Raw genomic sequence first — 10939 nt, forward strand, 5'->3', positions numbered from 1 at the left:
GAGCATCTCAGAATGCCAGATTATTAGAACAAAGTGTTCTTGTGTAGAGGGAGTACTTGAGTAGAGGACCGATGTCCATCTGTTTCCTTAATATTAACTAAACCTATAAATATATGCACATAGATTTATTTCCCCATCGTTATATAAAATTATATTTACATATGTACATGCTTGTATTTCGATATCTATGAATGCACTTTGCCTCCTAGTTCTTTCCTCTATTTCCTTTTCCTTTCCTCTTGTCCAACCATCATGCTAAGCCTTCATTTCGGTTTCAATAATTCCTCTTGGTTACATTGCCCTCGATCAAACCCTACCACAACTTCTACACCCTCCTCACCACTGATTTCAGATCACTTGTTGTTCCCTTGTCCCACCTCCCCTCTCCCATGACCCCTGGGAACTGTTGTCCTGTTGTTTTCCCCTCCAGCTTGGAGATAAACTTTTAAACATTATAAAAGAAAATTTAAAATATTTTCCTCATATCACTTTCACTCTGACAAAATGATTTAAAAAAAGTTCCGTTTGGGCATTATTAATACAATTGGGCATGGCAATAAATTTACCACTGTTTTCTACTTAAAAGTAGTTTCTTAGTGAAGAGGGAAAGAGAAGTTATGACATTAGCAATAGTAGTACTTTTTCATATACAGAATATTTGGGAATAGATTCGAGTCTAATCTAAATGTTTTCACCATGCAAGATTATTTTGACACAGAGACCTACTAGCCATATTAAAATAGCCATATTAAAAAGCCATTAAGAATTTTAAGTGTAATGAAAAGATCACTCGAATAGGTACCAGGAGAAGTGGGTTCTTATCTCAATTCTGTTAACTTATCCTATAACATGGAGTAAATATTTAGATATCCAAATGTATTTTCTTGCCTATGAAATAATGTGACAGTTCTAAAACCTCGTGGTTCAAAGGATTCTATTTGGGATATTTAGACATACCTATGTAGCATTTTTATAGAGAAGTCCTGGTGCCTCCCTAATCCATAGGTCATGCTCTTGGGATTGAGCTGTAGTACCAGTAACAGTGTTGTTTCCATCCATGTACATACCCTACTTTCTTCTGAGATTTTCCTTGAGCCAAGGGCAAGCATTTCTCCTTCCTTCCAGTGGAGAGGCATCTAGTCTGTGAGCACGTTAACTTTGGTGTACTTGGCTTTATGTTCAAAACAATTACGTCTGTGATGTGGCAAGTCCAGTTGCCACAGAGTTTACACATAATAATGGCCCCAATGGGTTAAGCATGGCTGCCCCTTGACCCAATAAAAGACGGCTGTATTAACCCACGGGCATTTGGAAGCTGTCAAAAGTCATTTCTCAAGGAGACATGTGCCACTGTTAACAAGAATAAATAGGGACAAGCGGAAAATGCCTTTGTTCTTTTGTTTCTAATAGCAACTAAATACTAACAGATGAACAAAAACGTTTGCTGTTCTTGTGCATGGCAGGTGGGTTATTTTGAAGCCATGTGACCCTTGGCTTCATTTAGGAGTCCTTATGAAGGTCCTTCATTTAAATACCTTTCTACTTATCAGTTTCTCGGTGCTTATGGGGAAGGCCATCATGTTCTCGTATTGACATGTGGCTTCCAAATGAGGAATTTAGGAGTCGAATCCAGGCCATCGGTGGGTCATTGGTAGAATTCTTGCCTTCTTTGAGGGAGACTTGGGCTTGATTTCTGGCCAGTGCACCTCATGTGCAGCCACTACCTGCTTATCAGTGGAGGCTAGGTGCTGCTGTGCTGTTGAATAGGTTTCAGCAGAGCTGATAGACTAGGAAGAAAGGCCTGAAGATCTACTTCTGAAAATCAGCCAAGGAAAACCCTATGAATCACTGTGATTTAATCCTGTTTTGCATAGGGTTGCTGTGAGTCAGTGGCTGACGGGATGGCAGCTAACAACAACAATCACAGTAGCATAGAGCCAGACTGAGGAAGGCTGGCCTGCAATTTTCACAAATGCTTTAAGCTTTATGTGCATCTGTTTCTTCTATCATAAAGTGTAGCTGTTGTTAGATAATCCCTGCAAATCACATCTGCTCTTGTTTTCTATGATTTCTAAACCCAATGACCTTAAAGTATATTGGTACAATTGTAAAATCTCCCTATTGGTCTTGAAATCAGGGGAAAGGCTCTACTACAAGTTAGGCAACACGTACCTATCAACTATGTAATTATGACCTATCTCTTGTAAGGTTTGTGATACATGAATGGTAAATTCCAAATTAATGTTTGAGATGTGCAACGATTTTTTTTTCTTGATCAGAATTTAATTTTAAAATTTCTGTTGGAATAAAAGAAAACAACCCTCCTATCATGCTGGATAATGATGCCCTCCACAGCCTAAAGCACTCAAAATCTTGCTTTGTTATCTTTAAAAGGAGTTGTTTGAATGTGCTTGACACAATGGATGGATGGATGGATTGTGGTAAGAGTTGTACGAGCCCCCAATAAAATGATTAAATAAAAAAAAAAAAAGGAGTTGTTTGAAGATTCCGAGAAGTCACTGGCTAACAGCCAAGCACTGTAATAGTTATATGTAACATAGAGTCACAGTTCTGTGAATGGGTCTGAGAGAACATAATTTTGTTTGAAAAGGCAGTTTATTGGCCAGGTGATGCCGATTTGTTAGCTATGATTATACAATTATGAAGGAGTTTTCAGTATTTGGATAATGAACCCGACAGTTGAAATTATGAGCGGCAGCCTGGTCATAGGCATACTTGTATGTAAGCCACGATCCTTTAGGAATGGAGAAATAGCAACATGCTACCATGTGGACTGAAACAGTATGTGCGCTTTCTCAATCTGGCTGTTGTGAGAGATGGAGACTTCTCTACAAACCCAAAGATAAGTGATGGTGAGGGAATGATCCGTTTAATGAACAAGGGATACAGAGAGGGCCTTCAGCAGAAAGGTGAAGAGGGCTTCCGTAACCACTTTACTCTGTTATCACAGACAATTCCGTTACAAAAGAGTATTTTTGAAAAATACCTAGAATCACTCGGCTTATACCGAATGAGGGTTGTGCACAGAAGAACAATACCTTTATTGACTAGCCTTCTTATTCCATTTTTCTTTACTTTGAATAAGCGAATCATGCATATACATAATTATAAGCCCTAAGTCCTCATTGGTAAGTGAAATTACGATTTTTCACAAGCATTTCATTAGTTCTTCTTTTCACAGCCCTAACTTGCCTGAGTCAACTGCTTTACATGGTACCTGTTTTTGGTTGGGGGAAGACCACAATCATTCCTAGTGTTTTTCAGGAAAATTTTCAGATATCTAGTTGAAATCTCTCCTACTTTAGTAGAAACCTCTATTCGCATGAATGTTTCCAGGTTGCAGCATTGCTTTATCTTCTTTTGGGTTAAGGAAGTCCCCTCAGCTTTTTAAAAACAGCTGTAACTTTAGAACTGAACTTGTCTGTCAGTGTGTTCTACGATGGTGGCGTGTGTCTGTCTGTGATGCTGAGAGCTATGTCACTGGTATTTCCAATGCCAGGAGGATCACTCAAAGTGAACAGGTTTCCTTGGAGTTTACAGACTAAGACCAGACTATGCAGAAGGAATAGGCTGTCCACTTCAGAGGAGTTAGCCGCTGAAAACCTTATGCATAGCATCTAAATATTGTCAAATGATGAAGGTCTAATGAATGGAAGCAGATCTTTGTTGGAGAAAGTGCCAGAGATGAGCCCCTTGGGTCAGAAGGCACTCACAATGTGACTGAGAAAGATCTTCCTTTTCCAAGTAAGATCAACCATACTGACAAGAATCGAGTCAAGCCTGTGATAATAATGTCTTTGGGACCTTCGTTTGCTGATGGGGCCTGACTCACAATGAGAAGAAACAGCTGCAAAAATATACTAATAATCAGAACTTGGGAGATATGTATCTGAATCTAGGAAAAGTGGAACGAGGTGGAGCACATAAAGATGGATCACCCAAGTGTTAGTGAGCTGAAATGGACTGGTATTGGCCATTTTGAATCCAAAAATCATATTTTACTACGCCGGGAATGACACAATCAAGAGGAATGGCATTGAATTGATTGCCAAAAAGAACATTTCATGATCTACCTTGAAATACAATGCTGTCAGTGATAGGATTATAGCAATCTGCATTCAAGGAAGTCCAATCAACAAGACTATTATTCAAGTTTATGCATCAAATTTATGATGAAAAGATTGAAGAATTCAACCAACTTCTTCAGTCTGAAACCTATCAAACATGCGATTAAACTGAGTTGATAATTATTGGCGATTGGAATGCAAAAATCAGAAACAAAGAGGAAGGAACAGTAGTTGAAAAATATGGTCTTAGTGTACAAATGAAGCTGGAGATCCCCTGATAGAGTTTTCCAAGACCAGCGACTTGTTCATAGCAAATATCATTTTTCAACAACTCAAGCAGCCATTATGCATATGAACTTCTTCAAAGGGCACACACAGAGAAATCAGGTTACCCACATCTATGAACAGAGATGACAGAGAGACTTAATACCAGCAGCTAAAACAGGGCCAGGGGCCAACTGCCAAACAAACCAACAAGTGCTCATATATCAGTTCAGGTTGAAGCTAAAGAAATGGAAATAAGTGTACCACAGCCCAAATATGACTGAGTCTATCCCATCTGAATTTCAAGAACACCCTAAGAGCAGATTTGGTGCACTGAACACGAATGCCAAGAGCCGATGAGCTGTGAGAGGACAGCAAGCACATCATACAGAAATAAAGCAAACCGTCATTAAAATACAGGAACCAAAGCAAAAAAATCAAAGTGCATGTCAGAGGAGACTCTGGAACTTGCTCTTAATCACAGAGTATCTGAGGGAAATGGTTAAAATGACGAAGTTAAAGAGCTGGATGGAAAAATTTAAAGGACAGTTCCAGAAGACAAAGCCAAATATTATAATGAAAAGATCTAGAGTTAGAAAACGAAAATGGAAGAATATGCTCAGCACAGCTTCAACTGAAAAGAGTGAAAAAAAGATTTCAAGCTTTGAGTTGCAATACTGAAAGATTCTGTGGGAAAAATATTGACTGCTGCAGGAAGCATCAAAAGAAGATGGAAAGAATACACAGTTACCGTACCCAAAAGAACTAGTTGACATTCAACCATTTCAAGAGGTAGCATGTGAGCAAGTTTTACAAGCATAACAAATGTTCCTGAAGGAAGAATCCAAGCTGCATTGAAAGCATTAGCCCAAAACAGGACTCCAGGAATTGATGGAATACCAATTGGAACGGTTCAACAAGCTGATGAAGCACTGGAAGCACTTATTTGCCTATGCCAAGAAATTTGAAAGACAGTTCCTTGGCCAACTGACTGGAAGAGATCCATTTTTGCAGTCAATCCAAGGTGACCAAACAGAATTCTCAACGTATTGAACAATATGAGATCAATATCTCATCCAAGTAAAATATTGCTGAGTATCATTCAACAATGGTTGTAGTAGTAGATTGACAAGGAGCTTCCAGAGGTTCAGGACTGACTCAGAAGAAAATAAGGATATCATTGCTGATGTCAAGCGGATCTTGGTGGAAAGCAGAGAACACCACAAAGATGCTTACTTGTGCTTTATTGACTGTGCCAAGGCATTTGGCTCTATGGACCATAATAAACTATGGATAGCCTTGAGAAATATGGGAATGTCTGGTCGTGCAGATTTGATTACTACCATAGGGAAGTGACAAAAGCGTTTGCATTCTTTCCTTTTACCAAATGAGGTTTTATAACATTTATGTTGCTACTACACAGAAGCAGGTTAGGTGACTTGGGGCCAGAAAACTGTGGATTTCAAGGAGCCTTGATAGTGTCATGTTGAGTTACATGTTGAGCTCCTAACGGTAACTTCAGTGGTTTGAAACCACATGACTCTCTGCTTTCATAAAGATCTACAGTCTTGGCAACCCACGGGAGCAGTTTGACTCTGTTCTGGAGAGTTGCTCTGAGTTGGAATGGACTTCATCGCAGTGAACTTGGTTTCAGTTAAGAAGAGGTGTTTTATCATTGGAGGCCACCACCTTGAAGCTGTGTTAAATGTTTTTTTCATTTTTCGCTATATGAAACCCAGGACTGATGAGCTTATAAGGACAGCAAGTAGAATAAGGATCTCAGGCGGAGGTGGGTACGGTGGTGGTGGTGGTGGTGGTGGCGGTGGGTAAAAGGGAGACAATGTCAAGGAGTCCATGCAGAAAAAGAATATCTGGAAACTGATTGTGGTAGCAATTGTACAATTCTGCTTGATATGCTTGAACTATGGAATGATATCATATATGTATTAAAACCCAAGTAATGGTAAATTTTAAAAAAGAGGCGTTTTATCCTGCTCAGATAGAAAGGATCAAACATCACCCAAAGATCTTAGAGCTTGAGCTAGTTGCATTAAATGGATGATGATCCTAAATTGCCTTCCTTGAGTAGGGATATATATATATATTCTATTTGTGGGAAGAAGATACACATAGATATTTAAGTCTTTCTCTGAATGAATCATGGTAGAGATTGATAAATGTCCCTAAGTTTGTTCTCCAATTCTTCCTCATTATCGGAATCTCAAAATTTCAATTGTATATATAGCTACCAAAATTAATGACACTTCCCAGCCTCACTTGCAACTAGATATAGCCATGTGAAAGATATAATCAGACATGGTATGTGCAATTTCTGGAATGTGTCCTTCAAAAGAAATACCACGATTTTCCTCCTCTGCAAGAAACTTTAATGTTACTCATCGACTTGAATGAGGGGCATGCACCCAGCTCACCGAACTTCTCACTGCCATCGACTCAACCTGACTTGTAGCAGCCCTGTAGGACAGGGTAGTACTGCAGCAGCCCTGTAGGACAGGGTAGTACTGCCGCAGCCAGAGTAGAAAAGCCTTATCTTTCTACCACGGAGTGGCTGGTGGTTTTGAACTGCTGATCTGTGGGTTAGTGAACCTGCTCTCTTACCAGGCCTTCTCATCCACCTGGAGGAGATGGAAACTGGAAGCCATCATTTAAACCCGAACTCTCCATTTCTATATTCTTATGTGAGAGAGACACAAATATGAACCTGGTTTAAGCCAGTGATAGTTGGGGATCTCTTACTCACAACAGAACCTGTAACTCATCCAATAGACCGATCTATGCTTCCTTTTATCTGTAGTCCAAAAAAGAAAAAAAAAAAGGATACGAATAAAGGCAAAAAGCTATCATATGACTCTTGATTCTAATTCCCCTGACTCCTTGAGAAAATGTGTCACTCACATCCTGTCCCATGCATATAGCAAGTGAGTCTGAGAAAACGCAAGGTGACTGAGTGGGAAGTGGAATCAACATGGACCAGTTGGGCAGTGGCTGGGTGCATGGTTCGGAAGCAGACCAGTGTGACTCACCTCCCCGAACACTGTCCTCAGTGTGAGTCAAAAGGAAAGATTTTGAGAACGAAGGGAAAGATATTCAGATATACATCCTGGAAATGGACTATACTAATTTTCCCAATTATCCAGCTTCATCTTTCTCCATAAGTGATTTCTCAAAGAGAAATGATGGCTTTCATACATTTTTAATTTGGTTTTGAGGTAAAGGGAGGGAATGGAATCTTACTTGGAAAGTGCTCCGGAGTGCACACATGCTTACCCAAGAGGCCTATGGCTCTCACCCACACAATTCCCACTTCGATTAATGAGCATCGTGTTAACAGAACTGCCACCACCACATTCCAGCCTTCAGTCAGTCAGCTAGCCTGCACAATGCTTAGAGAACTGTTGCAGGGAGACCACAGTATTTGCTGTAGCAAAGAGCATGTGCATTCATCCACAACACGTTCTCATCATCAGTGTCATAGACTCCATCAGGCAAAGCATTTTCAGAGACATATCATTTAGCCAGGCAATTTGATCATAGTAACTGCATACATCACTGGGTGTTTGAGAAGTTTTGAGGACCGTTATAGGGAGAGAGAAGCGAAGCCTGAACTCAATTGGAAGTCCCTACAGCAACCCAAACGAACATAGTTCTTCATCTAACCGACTGCATTAACCACATTACCTTTTGCCCCCCAGCAGCAAGGGTTAGTTACAGCCTGATTGAAATCCCTTACACATTATCATTCTCTACTAAATGGGATAAAGACCACATAGTTCCAGGCACTTGGTAAACACAGGACATAAAGTGTAAATTCAGTTATTTGAACCTTAATATTAAAAGACTTTCTTGAATTTAAATGACTCCATCTCTGGTTATGTCTTTAGTCTAAAACAGACATGCCCTAGAATGTTAAGAGACTTTTTCAATGACAAAGAAGGCTTCTAACCTACTCACAATGAGCTATCACATGGCACTAGGGATTGTTTAATTGAGACTGCCACTCTCAATTAACCAGAGGAAAGTGACGAGGAGAGTGTGTAACTAAAATTGGGTACACATGTTACCAATTATTTCCATTAGGAATGATAATGAAATTGTGTGTGTTCCTTTGAGTTTCCTTTCATCTCTGGCTCCAAGAAGTTATACAAATTGAGACGGTGGGGAGGGGGGAGCAGAGTTTAAACATACCTTTCTTTCAAAGTGTAGAAGAACCATATGCATCCAAGGTCCCCTCCTCTTCAGCTGTGGTATTCTCTCTGACCACAGCGTATGCTTTGCTTGAAGCTGATGAGAATTCCACTGGAGGGCTTCAAGAATAAGCAGGTGAGGCTCTTTGTCACTCGAACACGAGGCTCTCCTTTCTCTGCTGTCACTGAGCCATGACAGACCACCTGGTAATAACAGGCAGCACTGGACAAAATACCCCTCTTGTTGAAGAAAAAAGAAAAAGAATATCCAGATTCTCTGTGTGATTCATTAGGTTTCTTAGTAGAAGTTCTTTCTAATGTCTTTCATGGGAGGATAGGAAGTGACAAAAGCCACGCTCTGTCCACTATGATGCTGCATTGAGCTAAGAAGACCTGGGGCCGAGACGCACAGTCAGAGCTGGTTTAAATAGCCCCCTCCCCGCAGAATTGTACTTCAAATCTGAACTTCCTGAACCTGACATTTAAAAATTTTACATTTAAGTTCATGAATTGAGATACTTTATTTAAATACACAAAAGTATGTTTAAAACACAAAGTCTGTAAAAGATTTGCATTATGCAAGATGTGAACTGAGCATGAAGGATAGACTGTAAAGAAAATATGTTCCTGAGCATGGCTCCATTAGCATTAAATATTAACTGTTTTACATTATTATTTATAGTAACAAGAAGTGCGTGATTGGCATGATTTGAAATTGTTCTCTGGAGCATGGAGAAACCGTAATGTGTACCTGATCCAAACCCTAAACGGCGTTCCATGGGTCTTTTTCTTTTAAAAAAAAAATCATTTTATTGGCGACTCATACAACTCTTATCACAATCCATACGTACATCCATTGTGTCAAGCGCATTTGTACATTCGTAACACTCATCATTTTAAAAATAATTTGCTCTCCAAAAAAAAAATTTGCTCTCCACATAAACCCTTGGTATCAGCTCCTCACTCTCCACCTCCTCCCCGCCGGTTCTTTTTTTATAATAACGTTTTTCTGAAGAGTTAAATTTCATTTATTAAGCAGTAGAACTTGGTCCTGTCATTATCTCACTGTCTCTCTTAAAATTTAGAATTCTTTTTACCTTAGGTTTAGTAAGAGTGCTGAAACGTGGAGTCTTCTCTTTGTGGGCAGGGTCATACTGAAGTTCATGTCTGCTCTAAGTACATAAATAGTTGTGGTGACCGAGGCTCTGAACAATTTTCAATAAAGGCCAAGTAGTAAATTATGTTAGATTCTTTGAGCTGTAGGAGTAGCATCTATCCATCACCGGTGTATGTAAACAAATGTGCATGGATGCATTAAAACAAACAAACAAATGAAAATACTTTAGTCACAAACCACGCTAAAGGCCCGTTTGTCCTCTAGACCGTAGTTTGCTAATCCCGCTTTTACCTCTAAAACCTCTGATTCGCCCCAATCATTTGAAATAGTCCTTCCTGTGACCCCAGGAAACGGAACTCTAGCAATAGGGAGCAAGAATTCCTCATTGATATAAATGCTCCTGAGCTTGACAAAAGCACTAACGTACCCACCTCAATATTTCCTATCTTACGTGGACCACAGAAATAAGACTTCTCACTGAAAAATCTCCCAAAAGATGACCATCCATTTGAGGTTATACAGCATGGAGACAAGACTGGGCCCCCACAATAATGGAAGAGAAACTTGCTGGAAAATCAAGCTAAGACCAGGGGAGGGGCTCGTCTACATTTTGGAGGAGACACTGATAGTTCTGTTGGAGAGTGTGGTGGGTGACTGGGGAGAAGTAACCTCACAGCAGGAAGCGATGCTGAACAATGATTGTAGGGAACCTACAGCGGCCAGATTTTATGTTCCTGGATAGGAGACCCTATGAATACGTATCTATCCAACCTTCGGTGAACCATGCCATGGACTAAGCACCATGATGACTATGTATACCGACCTTGCAGGCAGCGAGGCATAACCCAGGGGTGACACCAGAAGGACTTAACATAGAGGCCTGGCTGACTGAATGGAGCCCTGCCTTGAAGCTGCCTACAACCTTGGACTGAGGACTGGGAGACTTGGATGAGAAAAGAAGTAAAGAGTGGCTGACCGGGAACTGTGGAAGTGGTGGTCATGGGACACTGGGGCGACCCCAGGTTCATGGGTGTCCAAAGAAAAGGGACCCAGAGTCACCATATATGTAGTACCTTATGTCCACTTTGCAGTGACATGGCAGGTTTTGATCTGCTGGGCAGAGACCTGCCCTTGGAAGAATTGATCCAGGAAGGTCCCCCCTGGCACTGATCCCCATATTTAGAGTGAGCAGAGCACAATCGAATGGGAACTGTGCTGGCCAGGGCAACAGCTCTGCGTTGTCTCTCAAGGTGGAAATGTCTCCT

Source organism: Echinops telfairi, unplaced genomic scaffold (assembly GCF_000313985.2).
Source record: "Echinops telfairi isolate 266 unplaced genomic scaffold, ASM31398v2 ScPeMD7_2;HRSCAF=8, whole genome shotgun sequence".
NCBI classification, from domain to species: Eukaryota; Metazoa; Chordata; class Mammalia; order Afrosoricida; family Tenrecidae; genus Echinops; species Echinops telfairi.